This window comes from Grampus griseus, assembly GCF_964374135.1.
Source record: "Grampus griseus genome assembly, chromosome: 7".
Classification (NCBI taxonomy): Eukaryota; Metazoa; Chordata; class Mammalia; order Artiodactyla; family Delphinidae; genus Grampus; species Grampus griseus.
In genome coordinates, this window is record NC_139001.1 from 96,913,597 (window position 1) to 96,933,036 (window position 19,440).

At 42.4% G+C, this 19,440-nt stretch overlaps 1 long non-coding RNA gene across 5 annotated transcripts in view; it reads right to left on the reverse strand.

The window, feature by feature from the left end:
• Positions 1-17,835, reverse strand: part of LOC309825341 — an 85,490-nt gene extending 67,655 nt beyond the window's left edge. For all 5 annotated transcript variants that reach the window (XR_014297021.1, XR_014297022.1, XR_014297023.1 and 2 more), the window contains exons 1-2: positions 17,668-17,835; positions 16,421-16,515 (exon numbers count right to left, since the gene is read on the reverse strand). This is a non-coding gene — a long non-coding RNA (uncharacterized lncRNA). The remainder of the gene's footprint in view (positions 1-16,420; positions 16,516-17,667) is intronic.
• Between the last annotated feature and the right edge of the window lie 1,605 nt (positions 17,836-19,440).

Here is a 19,440-nt window from a genome sequence, read left to right on the forward strand (position 1 = left end):
ACTCACCTGAGGTCTTTAAAAATCAACAAAAACATAATTTTGTGTTCCCTTTCATTTATTCTGGTTCTAAGCGGTCATTTCTAAACGAAAGTATTTGAGTATGTTAATGTCATCTTATAACATCATATTTCAAATGACTACCGTCTCTCCAAAGATGAAATATGAGGAGTTCATGATTAGGCTCTCCAAAGATTTACTCTCTGAATCTGTATTACCCTTCTGCTGAACTCCACACTGTTCATTATTCTCTGAGAATATTCTTTTTCTTGTATGGCCATCTCACATGTTGTTTCATTTCATGTAGTTTTTCCTACAATTTTATACCTAGTTTATTTCTGAGAAAATGCATTATTTCAGATAGATAATTATAGACACAAAGACTTCTCTATAATTCCCTGATTGTTTCAGGAACTCCTTCTTTTTTTTCTAACACCTACATTCTGAAGCTCTCCACAAAGCATTACTAAAATTACATTTACATAAGTATCTACAAATTAATCACACAATAATGCATTTACAATTGTATTATGCTTTATTGCTAACTATGGAGCATAGACGTAGCTGTCTTATTTACCACCCTCTTGGAAATCACTTTAATATTTGCACTTAGGACTTGAAAGAGAATGGATAAATAAAAACCTGAAGAATACGCAAATACAATTTGTATATTTCTCATAAAATTAGGTGATTATCAAACCTTTAGCCAGAAAAAAGAAGAGCACGTATACTCTGCAGGCATGATACTCGAGAATGTAGGGTCTTTCAACAGGAAAACATGCAGTAATCCATGTGGCAGAGTTTACCTGTGACCAGCTGGGGTTAGTGACCTATGCATTCCTTACATGCAACATATCAGGAGAGGAAAAAGGGAATTTGTCAGCTGTGGCAATAAGTATAATGAAGTTTTGTAGCAGGTCATGCTCTTATATTCAATACAGGTACAATCAAAATTATACTCAATTCTGGTAAATCTAAGTCTGGATCTGTTACCTTGTCTTTAACTATGAAATGTCGGAACTGACTTACAAAAAAAACAAAGTGTTTGTTTGTTTGTTTAATTACGGTCATGGTGAGTAAGACCTAGCTCAAAACAGCTAATGTGACTTAGTGATTCTCTCATCAGGAAACAGTTTCTACTTCCCTGTTTATTCTCCACATCCTGCAGCAAGTAAAGTTTCAATGAAGATAAATCTACATGACAAAAAGAAAAGAAAACTTACATGTGTTGATAAGATCATTTTGACAGGTTTTACCACGTATGTCAGTGTTTCTGGGTATGGACAGAAGCCAGAGCTCCCTACTCTGACATTTTCACTAATGTCATTCCCCTTGATCCTCAATTTGAAAGTTTTCTATGTTTGCTTCTTTAAGAAATTAAATAAAGAATGCTTTCTAGACATGATCCTCTAATGATTTTCAGTCAGTGGTCATCAAGAGAGGAAAAGCACAGAATCTCATACCCACAGAAGGATGACATTCAGTCAGGTAAGAAAATTCTCCCTGAAATCATAGCTTCATCTTTAACATGCAACCAAAGGCTTTCACAGGTTCTGCATCACTCTGCAGGCAGCCCTACCATATGGGATTGGTTCTGAGAATCTCACATCAGATGACTGACACACATGTCATAGTACACTGATCTGGTACCAGATCCTGCCTCTCTTAATGATCTCCCGCAGGGACATTCGAATATACTCAGATATTTCCTGGAGCCCTCTACTCTATACAGGTACACTTCCAAGTAGAAACAGAGGCTTTGATTCTCACTGGGACCCCTGCTCTGTCCAACCAACCTGTCTAGAAATATGATGTTCTAATCTCTCCTGATTAGAACATTTCAAGGTCTCCTCCTGTGCTAATTTACTAAAGGTAAGAGAGAAACAAGAAAGAGCAAACTATGCAGGGAGCAATATATAAGATTCCTTTACTTAATGTATTTATCTGATATACCCAAATATTGAGAAATATAGATTCATTTCATAATGTTCAAGGAAAGAGGAGGAGGAACCTCCATGACAACAGTATATATAAAATGGAATCAATATTGCATAAGCTCCAGCTTAAGCTTAGCTACGAGGTACTAACTCTTCTCATAAAGAAGCAATAGTTCTCCATCATTTGAAGCACACTGAGGACTCAGACAGCTGGACACTGAGGGTGTAGGCTCCTCACTCGAATTCTGTACCTGCATCACAGAGCAATGAAATATTCCCAAAGAATTATTAAGGATGAGGTGGGGAGCCGAAATAAGAAAGATGAATTCATAGTCTGCCCTACCATCTGTTCTGCGGGATATTACCACCATCGTGGCCCAATATGACCTTCCCACTTTTCTCTGGGCCTCCCTACTGTCCACCTCCATCCTCTCATATATCTTACCTACACTTGGAAATGACTCTAGTTTTTCCACTTATCTTTATCAACAAGTAATCCAAAGAGCAACGGCGTATATAACTCCTTAGAAACCTCAGGTCTGACTCAGTAATCCATGACCTTCAGAGTCCAAAGTTTTCCTAAGTCCCTGTATTATTTTTTTTCTAATTTCCACGTACTTACACTCTCTGGACCTCCACTGTTCTCAGGTTCATCTTCCCTCCAAAATCTCAACCTAGACATAGACTTAAGTACCAGCCCCTAATTATCTCATACGGAATCTAGGTTTTAAAAAAGCCTCAGCAAACCTTTTGGACTTTATTAAAGACTCTTTAAGATAACTCACGGGAGATAGGAGTACACCCATAGATATCTATTTAATACACCCTCAGAGTAATTTTTAATTTTTTTATAAAGTCTCTTCTGGCCAATGAAGACTCTCACCTCTTCTTCAAAATATCCAGTGTCTCACCCTTCTGACTACTCTCTGCTCTATCCCAGGCCACTCCCCTTCCTGATATTACATTCTTTCTCAATTTTTTATGTCGGTAAAATCAAATAACATAAAATATAACATGTTAATTATTATAAAGTATACCGTTCAGTGATATTAAATACATTCGTATTATTGGGCAACCAATATCACCATTTACTTTCTAATTCTTTTCTATCTTTTAAAACTGTAACTCAGTATCCTTTAAATATAACTTTCCTTTTTGTTCCATAACCCCCTGAAAAGCATCATTACCCTCCCAATTTCTATGGTTTTGACTACACTAAGTACCCCATATAATTGAAATAAGTAGTTCTATTGTTATGACTCATTAAACGTCACAAAAATGGCATTTTGGTAGCTAAATTTCCTCAAGATCCCTCCATGTTGTAGCATATTCCTAGATCTTTTCCTTCGTAACACTGAATAATACTGTATTATATGGGTATACCACACTTTGCTTATCCAGGAACTAGTGGATGAACACTTAGGTTCCTTTCATATTTTAGCTATTGTGATTATTACTGCTATAAATATTGGAGTACAAATATTTCTTTAGGACCCTGATTTCAATTCCTTTGGGTATACCTCATAGTACAATTCCTGGATCATGTAGTAATTCTATTTTTCAATATCTGAAAACTTGCCATACTCTTCTGCAAAGCAGCTGTATCATTCTACATTCCCACTGACATAGCACAATGCTTCCAACTCCCTCACATCCTCACCAATACTTGTTTTCTGCTTGTGTATGTGTGTGTGCTTGTGTGTGTATGCATGCACCCAAATATATAAACATGCATTTAGTGATACGGAGCATCTATTCAAGTGCTTAGTCATTTGTACATATTTTTGAAGAACCATCTATTCAAGTCTTTTATCGATTTTTGAATCAGGGTGTTTGCTTTTTGTTGAGTTGTAGGAGTTCTCTGTATATTCTGAATAGAAATCTCTTGTCAGATACATGGCTTTCAAATATTTTCTCCCATCTTGTGGGTTGCCATTTTACTCTGTTTCCATTTCTTTGAAACACATGTTTTTTAAAAAATTATGTACTGAAAATTGTTTATTTTTTTGTTAGCTGTGCCTTTGTTATTCCTTCGTTTCATATTGAGGAAACACTGCCAACTCCAATGTCATGAAGCTCTGGTCGTGTGTCTTCTTCAAAGACTTTTTATTTTATTAGGCCATATATTTAGTTTCTTAATACATTTTCATTAATTTTTGCCTCTGATGTTAGGTAAGGGTCCATCTTCCTTCTTTTGCATGTTGACAACAAGACGTCTCAGCACCATTTGTTGAATATACTATCCTTCCTACTTTGAAAAGTCTTGGCAACTTGTCAAAAATCATTTGGCCATATATCAGGGTTTATTTGTGGGTGCTCTATTCTATTCTATTGGTCTTGAATAAGGGAGAAAATAGTATAACCTATCCAGGTTGATGAAGAACATAAAGAAAGACCAGGACTGAGAATTAGTAGGGCAATATAAACGAGTAGGGAGTAAAAGACAGTGTGAAAGAAGATCTTGTATTTGCGAGTTCAGGGAAATGTGATCGTGCTAAAACCACTAAAAACCTGACTGAACAATACAGTAAATTTTTAGCAAGAAACATAACACTTACCCATCTCTGGGAAATACAGTATGGGCATAAAGATAAACTACACACAAATATATTAAAAAGGGAAGGGTTTTCATGGTGTGAGAATATGGCGGGATGTGAAATACAATTTACTTCTGTTCTACCATTGTCTCTAAAATTTATCAAAGTGTATATACAAGCAATTCCAATTCTGGTAATGTGCTTGACAGGTTTATATATGAACTTCAGCAGACCAGTAAATGTATATTCATAGAAGGACTGTTCGATAAACAAAAAACCATAAAACAAAAACTGGAAAGACTATAGTTCACCTTGTCAACACACATACAGATGGAATGATGGTTAGCGGTCCCAAAACAGAAGGTGAGCGTGGGTGCAAGAGGTTAATCCCCAGGCTGGGGTGGGGAGCAGAGTTTGAGGGGAACACAGGTAGAAAAGGCTTTTGTCCTATCCTTGATTTTTGAGGTATGGAAATTCACAGGTCACTATCTCCATTTCAAAATGAATGAATGAAACATTTAATTTTTTAAAACAGGCGAAGTGAACATGAGTGAAATAAATTTCAAACTGCCACAAATCAAATAAGATACTAAGAAGAGTTAAATAATATGATTTAAGAATGAAGTGGAGAGATGGTCCTAGATGGTAGCATTCAGAGACCCAGAGCTTGATGCCTCTCATGGGCACACCAGAGTCACAAATATTTACAGAACAGCAATTGATGAAAAAGGCCGGGACCTACCATAAAAGATGTTTTACAGCTAAAGACATAAGGAAGGCACCACGACAAGACAGGAAGGAAGGCGAAAAGTCTCAATATACTCAAGACGCATACCACCACGTGCGTGGCCCACAAATGGGAGAATAATTACAATTTCTGAGGTGCTCCCGGGTAGCAAGGGGTATGAACAGAACAGCAGGCTCCCAAGCCCAGGGATCCTCTGCTGGGAAGAAGAGTTCCTAGAAAGTTGGGCTTTGAAGACCAGTAGTGCTTATTTTCCAGAGAGCCAGAGGGTTGCGGGAAATAGAGATTCCACTCTAAATAGATGCTCACAAAATCCCACATGATCCGAGAATCAGAACACAAGCAGGAATTTGAAAGGATCCTGGGTCACACCTACCTCCTGATCTTGGAGAATCTCCCAGAGAGGCAAGAGGCAACTACAGCACAGCCTCAGGGACACAGACACTGGCAGCAGCCATTTGGGGGAGCTCCTTCTACCTTGTGGCCACTGGTACCAGCAAGCATAATTTCGGAATCCTCCCTCTAGCTTATCAGCCTCAGGACTGAGCCCCACCAATTTCCACCAGACTATAGACACAAGCACCAGGGGGCTTCAGTCCAAGCAGCTGAGCAGGGGCACAGCCACACCCACCAGCCAACAGGTGCCTTCAGACCCTCTCAATGCACAGCTGCCCCTGGACATGGTCCAGCCACCAGAAGCCCCAGGACCAGCCTCCACATGTCAGTGCACAGGCACTAGATCCAAGAGCCCCAGGACCCCTCACACAGAGACCCTGGATCCCAACTCCACCCACCAGTGGGCAGGCACCAGTCTCAGAATCCCTGGCCACTCTGACAAGTGAGCCTGCTTTGTCCTTGGAATCAGCCTCACCGTCAGCGGGTGATTACTGCACAGGGACTGGATGGAGCTTGGACCTACCCAACAGCAAACCTGCTCTAGCAGTGGGATCAGCCTCATACACCAACAGGCACACACCAGCTCCAGGAATACCACAGCCCAGCACCTGTGTGACCAGAACACTCACCTGCAGGCCAGAAGCAGCCATGGACTCAGCTGGGTCCTGACCCTGCCCATCAGAATGCCAACACAAGATTAGGGATACCCCAGACCCTGCAGATAGCTGTGTCAGGGACAGTGATCCAACACCAACTCTGCGACTCCTGGGCCCTGCAGCCAGAGCTCAGGACCTGTGTCTTCCTCCCAGTAGCCAGCATAGCCCCAGGACCAGTGACTGGGCACTAGCCCTGATATCACCTGGACTGCAACTCTACCCATAAATGAACCAGCACTAGATTTGGTGTGCCCCAGAGTTGTGCAGCCAGCTGCCCTAAGATTTAGCCTCACCAAGCAGCACAGACAGCCTCCATACAAGGCAGAGCCTGGCAAACATGCACTCTGGGGGCAGCCAAGCCTACCAGACCACCCCCAGTAGTCAGCCCACCACAACAGAAGAGCCCAAGCAGCCCACATAGGGGGTACACCTAGAACATATAGTTCTAGTGACCAGGGGACTGTGGGCTGCTGGGACACATAGGACCTCTCCTACAAAAGGCCACTTCTCCAAGGTCAGGAAATGTAACGAACCTACTACATACATAGCAATAAAAACAGCAAGTTAAGAAAAATGAGGTGACACAGAAACACGATCCAAATGAAGGAACAAGATAAGAACTCAGAAGAAGATCTAAGTGAAGTGGAGATAGCCAATCTCCTCAACAAAGAGTTCAAGGTAATAACTATAAAGATGATCAAAGAACTCAGGAGAAGAATGGACGACCAGAGCAAGAAGTGAGAATTTTTTAAAAGAGTTAGACTCCTAAGAACAACCAAACAGAGATGAGGAATACAATAAATGAAATGAAAATTACACTAAAAGGAAACTACTGTAGACTCAATGATACAGAGGAATGGATCAGAAAACTGAAGGACAGAGTACAGGCAATCACTGAAGATGAACGGTAAAACAATAGATTAAAATGAAATGAGGAAAGTTGAACAGACCTGTGAACAACATCAAGTGTACTAACATTTGCATTATACTGGTCCCAGAAGGAAAAAGGAAAGAGAAAGCAGTGTAGAACATACCTGAAGACATAAGAGCTGAAAACTTCCATAACCTGGGAAAGAAAACAGACAGCCATGTCCAGTAAACACAGTAAGGCCAAAACAGGATCAACCCAAAGAGGACCACACCAAGACTCACTGTAATTAAAATGGCAAAGAAATAAAGATAAAAAGACAATATTAAAAGAAGCAAAGGAAAAGCAACAAGTTACAAACATGGGAACTTGCATAAAGTTATCAGCTGACTTCTCAGGATACCTCTGCATGCCAGAAGGGAGTGGCATGGTATATTTAAAGTCATGAAAGGGAAAATCGTATAACCAAAAATACTCTACCCAGAAAGGCTCTCCTTCAGATTTGATGGAGAGATCTAAAGTTTCTAAAGCAAAACTAAGAGTTCAGCATTGCCAAACCAGCTTTATGAGAAATCTTAAAGGGGCTATTCTCAGTGAAAAAGAAAAGGCCTCGACTGAATCATAATCATTACGAAAGGAAACTTACTAAAGGAAAAACCTCATTGGTTAAGGCAAATATTCAATAAAGGTAGTAAATCAAACATGTACACAGCTAATGGGAAGGATGAAAGAAAACATTAATAAAATCACCTATATTCATAATAAGAAGTTAAGGGACACACAAAACAAGTGGATGTAAAATATGAGGTCAAATTCAGTAACTGTGGGGGAGCAGAGTAACAGTGCAGGGTTGTTAATGTCCATTTGAAATTAAGAGCTCAGCAACTTAAAATAATCTCACACACACACACACACACACACACACACACACACACACACACACAAACTGAAAGAAATCCAAACATAATATTAAAGATAGTCCTCACATCACAGATGAAGGGAATAAAAGGGGAAAAAAGGAACACTGAAGAAATTAATTAGGGATTCTAAAAATACCCAGAGAGAAATAAAAATGAACACACAATGATCCAAAACCTATAGGACACAGCCAATGCAGTTCACAGGGGGAAGTTATAGTGATACAAGCTTATTCTTAGGAAACAAGAAAAATATCAACTAAACAACCTAACATTACACCTGAAGGAATTAGAAGAAGAAGAAAAACCAAAACTCAAAGCTGTCAGAAAGAAAAATTAAGAAAACAATACCATATGCAATTACACCAAAAAGAGTAAGATACCTAGGAACAAACACACCTAAGCAGGTAAAAGACATGTACTCAGAAATCTATCAGCCATTGGTGAAAGAAATTGAAGGCAACAGAAAAAGATGGGAAAATATAGCAGGTGCATGGACTGGAAGAATTAATACTGTTAAAATAACCATACTACCAAAGACAATCTACAGATTTAATGCAGTCCCTATCAGAATACCAAAGCATTTTCACAGAACTTAAAAAAGTAATTTTAAAATTTGTATAGAAGCACAAAGACCCTAAATAGCCAAAACAATCTTGAGAAAGAACAGAGGTGGAGGCGTCACGCACCTTGACTTCAGACTATGCTACAAAGCTACAGTAATCAAAGGGAATAGTACTGGAGCAAAAACAGACATAAAGATCACTGGAATAGAATAGAGATCTCAGAAACAAACCCACACACTTATATTTAATTGATTTATGACAAAGCAGGCAATATGGAGAAAAAACTGTCTCTTCAATAAGTGGTACTGGGAAAACGGGTCAGCTACATGGAAAAGAATAAAATTACAATATTTTAGCACACCATTTATAAAATAAACTCAAAAGTGAATAAAGACCTAAATGTAAGACAGAAACCATAAAACCCCTAGAGGAAAATACAGAACATTCTTTAACATACATGATAGCAACAGTTTTAGGTTCAGTCTACTAAGGCAAATGAAACAAAGCCAAAAATAAACAAATGGGACTTCACTAAACTTAAAAGATTTTGCACAGCAAAGGAAACCAAAGACAATATGAAAAGATAACATGCTGAAAGAGCAAAAGTATTTGCACATGATAAGAAGTTAACACAAAAAGAGGATCCATCGAGGGTTAATATCTAAAATATAGAAACAGCACATACAACTCAGTATCAAATAAACACCCAAAATCTTTTTTAAAAAAGTGAGAAGACCTAAATAGACATTTTCCAAGGAAAAAATACAGATAGACAGCCAGAACTCACAAAGATGCTGAACATAGCTAATTGACAGTAAAATGCAAATCAGAACTGAGATATATTACCTCACTCTTGTCAGAATGGCTGTCATCAAAAAGGTCACAAATAACAAAGGTTAGTGAGGATGTGGAGAAAGGGAAACTCTTGTACACTCTTGACGTGAATGTGAATTAGTGCAGCTACTGTGGAAAGCAGAATGGAGGTTCCACAAAAAAACTAAAAATAGAACTACCGTAATATCCAGTAATTTCACTCTCGGGTGTATCAGAAGAAAACAAAAACACTATTTCAAAAGAAATAACTGCACACCAATGTTCATAACACTGTTATTTGCCATAGCCAAGATACAGAGTCAAACTAAATGTTCGTCAATATGTTACTGGATAAAAGAAGTTTTATTATGATGACTTCAACAAAAAATGAAATTTTGCCATTTGCAAGAACATGGATGGACTTGCAGGGTACCATGCTTAGTAAAGTAAGTCACAGAGAAAATACACCTGGTATGATATCATTTACACGTGGCATCTAAACAACTGAATACAACAACAACAACAACAAAACAGACTCACAGATTAAAGAACAGACTAGTGGTTAGCAGCAGGGAGAGACAGGGTAGAGGAGCAAAATAGTGGTAGGAGATTCTGAGGAAGAATCCACTATGTATAAAACCAATAATCTACAGTGACGTACAGTATAGCATGGGGGATAGAGCCACTCTTTCATAATAAGTATAAATGGAGAACAACCTAAACATTTATGAATCACTATGTTGTCCCTCTGAAACTGATATAATAATGTAAATTAAGTATAGATCAATAAAATATAAAGTAAGAAAGAATAAAGAGGAGATTATTAGATAGAAATCAATTAAATAAACACAAGTTTTGGAAATCAAGGAATTAAAAAACATGTAAGATACAACATTGGCATTTAAAGTGTACGATCTATTCATTTAAAAGAAATCATTTAAGTGGTAATAAATGTTACCCATTCTCACAATTTTGTATATCTAGGGTAAATTATTATCTACAAAAATATGTTACAAATATTCACTCAAAAAGAAAAAGACAGAAAACTTGGATTAACCAATTTTAGTGTAGAAATTTAATATCAAAGACTCTATCTAAAATTGATTTGAGTAAGTTCTGTCAACGTTGAATAAGTTCTGTTAGCCACTTCTAGTCTCTTTGCGATGTAAAATCTTTTAAAGCATAAAAATCAGCCTTTCTACATTATTCCATTAGACATACATAGAAGTTAAAAGAAATGAGAAGACAGAACAATCAACTAAGAAGGTGAATTTACTGAGAAACAGTCATTCTTTCTCCCCCTTCCTTTTCTTTTCCTCCTTTTCCAGGTCCTTTCGGTTCCAATCAAGAGAAGTCTTGAGAGTTCTGAGAATATTTCTTTCAGGGCTTCAAATCACCATACCTACATCCTCTGCCACAACTACACACACGGGAACAAAAATAAACCTCTGCTATCTACTCATGTAGGAGGGATTCATGCAAAATAAACTCCTACATGGAGACCAACAGGTGAGTTTTCTACCTGTTCTTTATAATGTCCTTCCATTATAGTAAATCCCACACATTATGAGGCAGAAGGGGTTATGTGAGCTCTTCCTTGAAGTCAAAAAACTTGCATTCATTTCAAGTACCTGGTGATCACAGGGTACAGCCAGGGAAGGTGCCATCCCCCTTGGGGGGGGCGGTGAATGGGCTCCCGCAGCCATGCACCTCCTGATGTACAGATTCTGGAGGAACAACGGGCGGTCACACCGCAGTCAGCCTGTCAGGCTGTCGGGCCACTGGGCAACCCCACCAGCCTGGAAGTGCCCCATCAGTTGCTGAAAGCAAAACTCTGTCTCCCCTGTGAAGCCAGGCCATTTGGCCCAGAGAGTCAGAGGAGACCGGTAATCAACTCCTCCTCTCTGCTCACCTCCTTGGGGTTACAGCAACCCCATCTCCAAACCCAACTGTGATCCTGGAGTGCCAAAGTGGGAATGGCAGGTGGGCTCTGCCGGTGCTTCAGCGCCCTCTGGAGGCTGTCTCCTCTAATGGCAACTCTCAGCCCTTCCTCCTCCTCCTTCCCTAGTCCTGGGGGCTGCCTTGCCTTCTGCAGCTGCTGGCCTGATTTCATTCTTCTTTTTTCTCCAATTACAATGAAGTGTCCTATAGAGGTTTGGAATCTCTTAAAGAAGGAAGATCTTTTAGTCAATACACCTTAACCGTGAGAAGCTGTTTTCAAGAATGAACCAGAAATACTGTATTTTTGTCCTGATGATTCCAAGGGGAGACAGCTCAAGTTTTCTAAATCATAAGAAAAACCAAGGTAAATATGATATTCTGAGCCAGAGATGAAAAAGCAGTTTTTAGCACCCCCTCCTCATGGCATATGACTGGATTTAAATCAATCAGCTGCCACTGTTTTTTGTTTTTGTTTTTTTTTGCGGTAGGCGGGCCTCTCACTGTTGTGGCCTCTCCCATTGCGGAGCACAGGCTCCGGACGCACAGGCTCAGCGGCCATGGCTCACAGGCCCAGCCGCTCCGCAGCATGTGGGATCTTCCCGGACCGGGGCATGAACCCGTGTCCCCTGAATTGGCAGGCGGACTCTCAACCACTGCGCCACCAGGGAAGCCCTGCCACTGGTTTTTAAATCACATGACCCAACTTTAAATCAATCAGCTGCTTCCCTGTAACTCACGTGACTTGGCTTTGAATAGTAAGAAATGCAGAGGTATAAAAATGATGTTCTAAACAATAAATTGAAAAACAACATTTTAGAAAGTTTCTTTCTTTTCCAATGGACGATTCATTGCATACAGAGTAAAGGATTGTCTTCTGAATTTCTTGAACTGTAAACACATACAATGTCTCCGTTGGCATGGTTGACTTAGTTTTTTTCGTTGTTGTTGTTAACATCTTTATTGGAGTATAATTGCTTTACCATGTTGTATTAGCTTCTGCTGTATAACAAAGTGAATCAGCTATTCGTATACATATGTCCCCATATCTCCTCCCTCTTGTGTCTCCCTCCCACCCCTCTAGGTGCTCACAAAGCACCGAGCTGATCTCCCTTGCTATATGCAGCTGCTTCCCACTGGCTATCGATTTTACATTTGGTAGTTTATATATTTCCATGCCACTCTCTCACTTCGCCCCAGCTTACCCTTCCCCCTCCCAGTGTCCCCAAGTCCAGTCTCTACGTCTGCGTCTTTATTCCTCAGCAGCGACTCCTGTGAGGGGTGGATACTTCCTTTTAGGCTCAGGGGATATCTCCTAGTTTGAATATGATTTGAGTTTGATCCTGTGAAACCATCAGAACTTCCCACCAGATATAAATGAGGAGATCCTGGCCTTTATTAGTACGCACGATGAACACAGGTGTCCTGGCTGTACTTGCCAACCCTCCTATTTTACCCATCTATTTTTATCCACCTTCCTCCCTGTGAGTACCTTTGACCAACCCTGAGCTCAGACTCCTGACTTATTAGAGTGACGTTTTCACTCTTTCTTTAAAAATAGACAGATAATAAAATGAATTTAACCTAGAAGCAGCAGCTCAGTAAGGGAAATAAAATCATCAGAAGTTATATAATCACAGCCACAGCCATCCAGGGCTCTGTCTTATCTGCTGGGGCATAAGAATGCGACCTTCCTAAATCTGAAGGGCATCCAATCAAATAAGTAAAGGTGTCGCTCACCTCTGGCTCTTGGAGGGATTGCTAGGCAGTCTACCCAGTGTATACTAACTGCAAAACACTGTCATGGTTTTGAAACACCTATGTTCAAGGAAAGCTTTTTGAGGTGCATGGAGAAGTTTTATTTATTTTTTTGACATGAAGCAAAAAATAAATCACCAAGCTCTTTGTGCACAGGGCTTAAGAGGGCAGTAGAAGGAAGGAATGGGCAGAAAAGACTATCTCCTCTGAAGTGAAGGTTGTTTCTCCAAAAGAGTAGGATTTAGTCTCAGTTTAAGGAGAACACTTTTAAATAGCTTGGGCAGCTCCAAACTGCGGTTTAGGGAACGAGTGCTTCAAAAGAACAGTGCTTTAAAAGTCCTGGCAAGGCAGCAAGAGGATGAAGAGTTGGTTTTGCATAGTTGTGAACACAGGAGTAAAGAAGCAGAGGCATCTCTGACTAAAAGGCCCTGAGATCCTATGGCAGCAATGGGTCAGTTGCAGGGGGCAGGGGGTGTGGGGGGCGATATTTCTCTCTCAACAACTCCCAGGGCAGCCACCCCTCCCTACCCTACCCCCCTACTCCCTTCACCCTTCCTCCCTCCACTGTTGGGTCCCCAGGGACAGCACTTCTTAAGCGGGAGCCCTCAGGCACCATCTCTGCAGTCTGCATTCTTCCTGGAGCCTGGCAAGTTCTGGGACAGGAAGGCAGGTCTGCAAGGCCGCTGGGGAGCAGTCGGACCTGGAGGCCTGGAAGGGTACTGGAGCCCTGAAGCCCAACCACGTCCTTGAAGCTGAGGGTGGAACACATCCTCCTAACAGTACTTCCCAGGGGTCAGCGTGCTCCCTACCAGACGGTGATCCATACTCACTTGAGGCAGCAAGGACTGCCTCTAACTGGCCCCCTCGATTCCGCCTTAAGGGTCCTCGCACATATGTGAGAGCACAGGCCCCAGATCACTTTAATCAGCTGAGGCCAGTGCTGCCGGGGTCCCTCCAGTCCCATCCCCCAGCCCCTCCCTCTGGGACGGTATCTAATAGAAGAAAGAGCACAGAGGAATTGGCTGAATCAAGGGACCTGGGAGCCTGGGTATGAGTTTGAAGACCGAGAACCTAAGGCGCGATTACATATTATTGGAAACTCTTGTGGGGTGTGTGTGGGGAGGTTAGGAGGCTGAGAGGCTGAGTCGACCTGGTGAGTCCAGCCCCAGGACACCACACAGCCCCGCCCCTCCTTGCCTGCCATCAGACAAGGGGTGCCGCAACTCCAGCCGGGACTCTGCACTTCCCCCTCCCTGATTCTCCTCCAGAAGAGCAGGTGGCCCCCCTCTGAGGGCAGGGGCAAGACAACACACCAAGTCCCCCTGCACTAAGGCGCTACTGGAAGCTCTTCCTGAACAGCAGTGCTGGCTTGGAGCGAACCCGTGCACCCCCAAAGTTGGTCTCGTCCTGCAGCTGAGGGACGCAGGCTTTAAGTCAGCTGCCCTGGCTTTAAATCAATCAGCCCCCCCTTTAAGTCAGGTGACCCGACTTTAAATCACTGTGTGCCCCTCAAGCCTGCAACTTCAAAAGTTGGGAACTTCACTTTGATCCCAGCACCTAACATAGCTGAATACACACTGTAGTCACCCCCAAGCCTGGCTTAGAGGCAGGATATAAGGTAAGGGGATGGGCGTGCACTCATGGTGATGAGGATGTACCTCACGTACCAGAAGGGTCTAGGCACTCTGGGGTACAGCTAGCAGTGCACGATACAGCAGCTCCCTAGCGAAGCTGGTGAGGCACAGGGAGAGCAGGCACACCCAGGCATGCAGAGGTTCCAGGGCGGGAGCTGGGGCACAGCCAGCCGGGAGGATGTGAAAGCGGAGGATCTGAGCCTTCTTGAGAAAGGCAGACACAGAGGATGGATGAGAAACAAAGACCATATGAAACATGGATTTGAAAAACACATCCTGCTCTTGAAATTGGGGTGGGGGGCACCCCAGATTTGAGTCTTCTTACTCCCCAGTTGCTAGTGCTTTGTCATTTGCCCAGTTACTTAAAAAATGTGACTGATAATATCTAACCCATAGAATACTGCATTTGTAGTGGTTTTGTGTGTTTATGTTTCTATAGTGGAATAACCTTTTCTACAAGAAAAATGTATATTTTCTGAAATAAATTAAAACGCTTTTTTAAAAAGTACTATATCGGACATCCCTGGTGGCGCAGTGGTTAAGAATCTGCCTGCCAATGCAGAGGACATGGGTTCGAGCCCTGGTCAGGGAAGATCCCATATGCCACGGATCAGCTAAGCCCATGCGCCACAACTACTGAGCCTGCAGGCCACAACTACTGAAGCCCGAGCGCCTAGAGCCTGTGCTCCACAACAAGCGCAGCAGGAGAAGCCACCGCAATGAGAAGCCCGCGCGCACACCGCAACAAAGAGTAGCCCCCGCTCGCTGCAACTAGAGAAAGCCCACGCGCAGCAACAAAGACAAACGCAGCCAAAAATAAATTAATTTTTTAAAAAAGTACTATATCCTTCTGTACATGTTCTCTGCGAAGAACAGAGAGGAGGAGTGGGAGAGTGAGAAAGACCAAAACTTAGTGCACATCCCTGAGGCAGGTGCTCTGCTGGCTCAGATAGTTTTATCCCCACTTTTACAAAGGAGGAAATAAGCTCAGAGAGGTTTAGTAATTTTCCCAAAGCCAAACAGCTATTGAGTGGCAGAACCAGGATCTGAAACAAGTCTGTTACCTTCAAAGCCTAAGCCCTCATCACAACAAAACTCAATATTTACATTTATCGAATTACATTGCAACCTGGTGATTTCTTGGCATAATCCTGAATAAGAGTGAGAAAGAAAGAACTAGCATTGTTCCTACAGTCAACCAAAATTTTTGGAGCAGCTGCTAGATGCCTGGCCCTTTTTGGGGTTCAGCAGTGATCAAGATAGGAAGAGTCCAGCTTTCATGAAGCATGTAGTGGGGAGGAGAGACGGGTGCAACTTGGGTGAGGGATATCACCTTGCTGGGTCTCTGTTTTCTCATCTGGAAAATGGGACGGGTGTTTCTCATTTTGTGGGATTGTTCAGCCCTCACATTCTCTGATTCCATAAGAAGCATCTGTTTTCCTGTTTCTTTAAAATTCATTCAGGCCGTTAGCTGTGATGAATGTCGTTAGCTGCTCCCCAAATCACTCTATTTCCACCCATTTCCTGCGATCAGGTCTTTCCCCCAACATGACTCACAATCAATCAAGTCCCAGAACCTAAGGGGCACCCAGCAGAAAAATTCCAACCCTTGCTTCTCAGGAGCTCTGCGATCTACCTGCCAGGTAAACTTAACTCACCTGGCACAAAGTGGCCATCCCTGGTTTCGCATCAACATGATCTCAGGCACAAACCTCGTTTTTCCATTTTGTCTTTACGTTACTTGTTGAAACAACTGCACAAATATGAAAAAGATATAATATCAGGCATCCTCTGCCCCCAGTGCCTACTAATACATGATTTTCTGCCACTTTAATGATAAAGAGAACATTTCAGCATTCCGCTGCCCTTATTATTTTTCATTTTTGTTGATATTTGTACTGAATACATCTTTCAATATTTTAAAAACGGAACATTTATTCAGGTTGTTCCGCACACAGCCTTTAGTGGTAAGCGTTTTGTTGTTATATTTCTATTATGTTTCCTTTAAAAATTATTATCCTGTTTAAATGGATTAAGTCAGTTTTATAGGCATTTATCATATGATATTGATGAAATTAATACATAGAGGGCAGTAGTACAAGTTGATTGGACTTGAGAGCCTCTATTAGCACAGTTAAATATAAATATTATATATATATATATAAGCTAAATTACATGCCGAGTGAGATTCTCCTACTCTTTTCACTCTGTGCCCCTCAAGCCTGTGAGAAATGGAATATTTCTTGCCAGCTCAGTAAACAAAGGATGTCACAGTCTTCAGCACTTGCAGCCCTCCAGCGTGAGGCGCGGGCCCTGAGGAATTCAGGATACGCGAATACAGAATGCAGGCCCCAGAGAGCTGAGGTGCATATGAAAGGACGGATTTCAGTGAGCCCAGACTCTAGCATCTTCGTATACAAAGAAAAGCGCTACATTCCTCACGTTGGGAGAGCTGGTTTTCCTTAGTTAACAATCACCTTTTAATGTTCCCCATTACCTGCGCCAGTCGCCTGCCCTGTCCCCTCCCCCCGGTACTTTAGCTCAGGGAGGAAGGAGCGCAGAGGGACTCGGCTGAATAAGGGGCCTGCGAGCCTCGGGAGGAGTTTTCAGCCGCTTTCCCCGCAGTCGGGAGGAGGGGCGCTGACGCTGCAGCCGGACCCTGTTCCTCCCTTGCCTCGTTTCCCCTCCGGACGCTCAGGCCGACCCAATCCCCACGCCCCCCACGCCCCGCGAGCCAGGCCAAGGGCAGGGGGGAGAGGAGGGACCGCAGTTCCCCGGGACCAGGCGCTGGGGGCCGCTCTTTCTGCACAGCTGCGGCGGGTGGCAGCGAACCCCTGCCCCTCAGAAGCTGGTCTTGCGCTGCCGCCCGGGCACCGGACCAGGCGGAGCGTCGGCGCCCACTTACCCGGCCCGCCGTCCGCACGACTGTCGCGGCTTCGGCCGCCGGGGCCCCTCCAGAGCCGGCAGCCTCAGTGAGGCCGCCCTCCCCTCGGGATCCGGGGCACTTCCGTAACGGCGGAGGGAATAGACCCCGAGCTGCGGGAGTCCCAGCTCTGCGGAAACGCGGGCTCCGTTCTGGGCTTAGTGGGTGGGACCGCTCTGCCCCGAGGCCTTCCGGGAGGGAGGGGGGCGCCGGGGGAGGGAGCCGCCAGGTGCGCAGGGCCCCGTCGGGGGTCCTGGAGGGGCGGTCCGGCCTGGGAGCCCCACCCACTATGACCGCAGCCCAGGCCTTTTTCCTGGAATCCTACACAAAGACGGTAAAAGATGAACGGTCTATAGAAAATATTCACAAACGATTGTTGCTGCTGTGCTTACTATTCTATGGAACGTGTAAAATCCATAAAACACTTTAAGTTCAAAGTTAACTATGAATTTTTACCTGTCCTTATTTTGTCTCTGCTATTCCCAACTGTGGTTAATGAATCATAGACTGTGGCATCACTAGTTAAAAATGAGCTTGTCAAAAAAACAAAAACAAAAAAACAACAACAACAACAAAAAATGAGGTTGTTAAAAAAATGGAATTCAAGCCCCCCAGAACTACTGAATCAGAATCTGCACTTTTAAAATCTCCCCAGTGTACTTGTGTACCCATGAATAGTTGAAAGGTTCAGTTCTACCTTGACATGTCTTTTCTGTCTGAGAAATACACACATTTTTATCCAGTTTGATACAAATAAAACACTCAAAAATGCATATGCCTGTGTTGAAACCATCATTTTATCATTTCTTTTCCAGATAAGTACAGTCTCTATACTGGTTTTGTGGATCACATGCCACACTCTTTTCTTGTAGTTAGAAATAAGGTAGAGAAAGTTACTTTGTATATATAATATATATATATATTAGTGTATGTATGTATGTATAATATATATATATATATATATTAGTGGATACTTCAAGACACTCTTCTAAATTAAAACCAGTTCTTTTAACTTGCTGTTTCTTCTTGGGTCACATTATGAACTCTTCCCATGGCCACATGGCATGTGTACCTTTAATTTCAGGGACTGCTGACATTCCAGGATGTGCCCATAGATTTCTCTCAAGAGGACTGAAAATGCCTGGACCGAGATCAGTGGGAATTGTGCAGGGATGTGATGTCAGACAAGTATAGGAACCTGCTCTCCTTGGGTGAGGATACCTTCCTTCCAGAATTCCTTATCCACCCACAGGGTTTAGAGTCCTTCATCTGTAGAATGTCTGCTGGAATCCTCTGCTTCCTACAATAGGGTTTCAGGTTGCAGCGTTTCAGGAAATATTGGGAGTTTGTGGGTATAATTTATCTTATCCTTTTAAAATTGCAGCCTCCCTCAGCCGCATAGCACAGGGAGAGCAGCTCGGTGCTTTGTGACCACCTAGAGGGGTGGGATAGGGAGGGTGGGAGGGAGGGAGATGCAAGAGAGAAGAAATATGGGAACATATGCATATGTATAACTGATTCACTTTGTTATAAAGCAGAAAGTAAAACATCATTGTAAAGCAATTATACTCCAATAAAGATGTTAAAAAAATAATAAAAATAATAAAATTGCAGCCTCCCTTTTAATATACTTTGTAACTGCTTGGGATGTGTCTATATGAACTGTGTACTATTTGCTTCTGTTATTGTCCTTACAATATTGTCTTATTTTCTGTAACAATTTTCCATGGATTCTTTGGGCTTAAGGTATATTAA